Source organism: Cupressus sempervirens, chromosome 1, assembly GCF_028749045.1.
Source record: "Cupressus sempervirens isolate cs-2001-9-10 chromosome 1, ASM2874904v1, whole genome shotgun sequence".
Lineage (NCBI taxonomy): Eukaryota > Viridiplantae > Streptophyta > Pinopsida > Cupressales > Cupressaceae > Cupressus > Cupressus sempervirens.
In genome coordinates, this window is record NC_143118.1 from 590,308,365 (window position 1) to 590,313,310 (window position 4,946).

Consider the following 4,946-nt stretch of genomic DNA (forward strand, 5'->3'; position numbering starts at 1 on the left):
GTCAAATCAGATATCCGATCAGGCTTGGTATTTACCAAGCCTGCCCGATCAACCCCAAAGACGTGTTTATAGAGAGTTTTAGTGATACTCAGACTTCGGGTAGCCGTCTGACAATGTTATTTTGATCGAAATTGAATGAAACGAAATGGGTTTTTTAATATAGCTCTCTAGATTCCATCAATATAATTTTTGTCAAATTTTGAGTTCGATAAGTATTTATTATTTAATTATCAATGAAGATTATTGTAAAGTGTTGATTGACATACTGAATGAAAAATAGCTATAACTTTCAAACGGTATAACATATTTTAAATCTAAAAGTTGCGTCACATTCTATACTTCGCCTAGTATAAGAAAAAAATAAAAAAAATAAAAATTTGATCAAATTTTCTATTAGTTAGGGTGGTCAGACACGGGACTTTTTTTAGTCCGAAAAAGTTTTGGTAGAAAATTCATATTTAATTATTTATTTGGAATAAAAATATCAAAAAATATGTGTCACATCCGGGCATGAGTCTAGTTTTCATATCTATAATTATATTTAAAAAATATTATGATTTGATTTTGATTAAGGTGGTCAGACATACACCTACTTTTTATTTTTGCCCTGAAATTTTTTTAGTACTGCATTAAAATTCAAACTTTTGACCAATCAATTTTTTTTTCTCCTGATAAGGCCTAGTAGTTGAGAAACTACATTCAATTTTCTACAAATTATTTTCTTACAACTTTTTGATATAAAGTCCATAACCACTTCAAAATTATGTGTCAAGTTGACATAAACCTGATTTGCTGATTTTTCACTGCCACTTAAGGCCATAGTTTGGTACACCATGATCTTGCACATACCCACAGTCAGTTCTAGTTTAGATCCTAGTTTAGGTTTACGGGTTTGGTTTGTGTATTTTTCTCTAATGCTTAGTTGACCTTGGCCAACCTTGGCAACTATTGGCCAACACTTGACAACATTTGGCAACTTGTGCCCAAACTCACACATTGACACACAACCCTAATTAGACCCTCTTGGAGTCTTTATTACATTAATGACCTGGCTAGGGTTATTATATCATCCATCCTCTTCATTGCTTTGAGGCTTCCTCACCTAAACTCTAAGACTTGACTGATTTCAAACTATGCCCCTCTGATATAGTGCCCCCATAAGAACCTAAAAAACAATTGTTGAAACACGGTTGTTGCAGCTGGATAAAATGTGGATGGGGGCCAAGGAACATCCATTTTTTTTGCAGACCATTCTATGGCTCCATGGCAGCCCCTGGTAGTGCTTCTTGCAACCATCCGCCACAAGGTCTAATTAGGTCTGTCAATGATTGTGGTGTTCCAGCCATCTCAAGTACTTGCATCTTTCATGTTACAAAGACAATCATCTGGTAGGTATAGTCTATACATGGAATGGGGATGTGATTCAGAGGAAGGAGGATCTAACCACAAACTTGCAAATTCAAGCACAATATGGACCCAAACCCCTATGTTTCAATGGTGTTCCCAAATGCACACAATGCCACCAAAGGCTCAAACTTGGATTTACCTTCACCAAGTGTTTCCTCCACCTCTACACACCTTTAAAAACTTCAACCAACATGTTTCTAAGGTTTCCAAACCCACAAATCTTCAGTAGATACAAAAAGACCAGTTTTGCCCTTTACTAGGCTATTCTCTTCTTTGGATCAGCAGACCCTATTTTCTTGATTTTTCTCCCAAACTTTCCAAAACACCAAGAAAATAAATAGGCTTTTTAGATACCCTTTTCAGATTTTTATAACATATCAAAATTTCAGTATTGACTCCTTTGCAACAGGGGCTTCAAAAACACTTTGTTGTCACTCTCCAAGAGGCCTAATTATGCACCCTTTGTGAAGGAAGTACCCTTCAAACTCAAAATCTGACTTAACCCTTTTACACAGTCTTTAGTTAGGTTCCAAAACCAAGGATTTTCAAGGTTCTAATTCCTAGTGATAGTCGTAGATACCCAAACTCCAAAACCCTCCTTAAAATGGCTTAAAAACTAGGGCCGGCTTGTTTAACCCTCAAAATTCAATTCCAAAACTTATCCTTCAGAAAAAACCTTTCATTCATCATCCCCTAACTCTATCCAACATAAAAACCCTACCTCCTTAAGGTAGATTCTCTGCTGCTACACCTATGGCAGCCCTTCAATGCACTTTTCCTCTTATTTTCACCTTTTAAATGCTTGGTGGCCACCAATTATTGAAGTTAGATTGTCATTAAAGGGTTAGAATCATCTGCACATGTTAGAGAATTTCCATTCCATGAAGAAATAGAAGAAATTTCATGGAATGACCATGATTAAATAAAGAAAACTGTCAAAATCCCTATTCAATGGACTGCTACAGCCAGGCAGTGAATTAAATTGAACAATAAACTCACCAAATGGATTCAAGGCTTGCTTATTATCATCAAATGTGTGTTAGAATAGAGCACAATTCATTACTGATGTACTAAATGTTGAATAACACAACATATTGTTTCTTTGTTCATCTAAAATACATTTCAATGTGCTACTCAACTAATAAATATAGAAGTTTTTAGAAGTATATCAATTGTATGAAGAGGACTGAACAATTAAAATAAAAGTTATCTAGAATTTTTCTAATCATGCAAGAATCCATATGAAAAACTTTTATCATTAGAATTTATTGAAACTCAGATACAAAAAAGCTTTTGATCACTTTGGAATGGCATTTTGTGACATTCCAATTCCCAATGAGTAATCGTGTGTAGCAAGAATTTATTTGGATAAAATTGAGTGTTTCCTGCTATGTTACGGTTGATTTTCCAACTCAGATCCCAAATTCGTTACAGCACCTAGACAGCAATAAGTGTCATTTAAAAAAGTAGTCTTGGAAAACAATAGCTTGGTTTACTGTACACATGACATATAATATAGTCTAGAGATATCGTGTCCCAAGAATTTACTATGCTTTTTGTTCGAAAATAGTAAAAAAAATTATTTCAATTTTGGATCATTCGATCCTTTTCAACAAAGGGGTTGCTTTTGGGTTAATTCGGATTGTGTGCTACATTCAAGATCTCCTGTCCAAGATTGGTTTAAAAGTAGAGGTATGATTTCTTATCATTACATTCATGGCAGGTGCAAGGACATGCCAGTCTTACAGGTTAAGCAGTAGATCTGATAAAATTAGGAAAAATAATAGTGGTAAAATTAAGAAATGTATTCAAATTGAACTCTTTATTATTCATCTAAAATTAGTACATCATAGATTTTTTCAGGGGTACAGTAAGCTATTAAAATTACGAAATTTAATTCGCATTTGATTATCTAGTTTGAAGTTTGAACTCACCTATTGACAGCACTATTACTAACACATTTTCAATTGTTTACTACACACAAGAACATGTGGATATTAGATGTACACTTACAGTTATCCAACACCACCTTTATATTAAAAAAAATAAAAATCTACTAAATAATGGAAAATGAATGTGTTTCAATCACATTTCCTTCTACAACATCAGAAATGAAGGCATATGGAGGAATTTCTTTTACAAACTTTTCAAATATGTTCTGATGGTTCCAAGGAATCTAACAGTCATCAAATTAGTTGGATGGTTTACTCTTCTTCATCATACCTTACTGATGCAACCAACAAACAAGAAAAACTCCGTCTTTATTCTCTTTCAAATAAAATAAAACCTCTTCCTACCAAAAAAAAAAAAATTAAAAATCGAATTCCAATATTTTGACACTAAACAAATTAAGTATTTTTCTCATTGCTATGGGGAGGCCAATAAAGTTGTTGATTGGCTTGCCAATTTAGGGGTGAATTTCAGTATGGACTCTTGTGTCTGGGATAACGAGGATATCAGATTGACTTGTCGGGATCAGTTGTTCTCTGATTCACTTCTTGTTGAAATCAATCGTTAACGTTTCCCTTTATATTTGAGCAATAATGAGAGATTTTCTCTCTTGCTCTTTCCTCTCAAACTTTGAACCAGATCCATTTTAAAATAAAATTATGGTGACTTGCCACTTTTCCTTAAAAATAAATAATTTTTTTAGTCTTTTAGACAAATACAAATGCTAATTCAACATAGTTGAACCTTTGGACCAGCCAGTTCTTACCGCTCTACAACATTTCAGTCTACATAATCTACTCTGATTCTGTGGGAATCTACTCTCAATACGTTGTCTTATTCCTAGGCACTCTAATTATATAGGCACACCTAACCCCCTTCGTATACAATGATAAAATTAAACAATACCAGCAAACCAATGAAGAAATACATGTATAGTAAATTATAAAATATTCATCAAAGATGATTATCTATCATATAGAAACCCCAAAAAAGCTATGATTCTTTGAAAATTTGAATTCTTCAAATTTATGACAAGGATAGAGTACATATAATATTGGACAGATAGTTCTCCAACAAGATCTTGATTGTAGTTCCATGAAAAAGATGTTGATAAGAATTAAAAGTGGAGCTTAATGATTCATTGCAAACTCATTTAGCACAGGGGGGGAAAACAAATAAATGTGGTTTTTAATAAATAAACTTAACACAGTGGGGCTCATAACATTAAAGGGAGAGGAACAATGAGATGTAGATTTTAAGCAGTAAGTTGTGGTGGTTATTTTTGATGTACATGATTCAATAGTTTCCTCATCTTGGTTTGATCTAAAAACATTAATGGAAGTTCTTACTTTCAATGAAGTGGGATGATTTGATTTTGTATTTTGCATGGTGAAATGGTGTCAGGATGGAGCCACCATTTAGTTGCGAAGCAACGATATCACTTCATCATACCAGCTGTAGTATCGGAGATATTTAGAATTGATGGAATAAATGGAGCAACCATGTCATGTCACAGCTGTAAGGAAATGGTGCATGTAAACCAAAAGAGATGCTCTAGTTGTTGCATAGAGGTTGTGCTTGCAACCAGT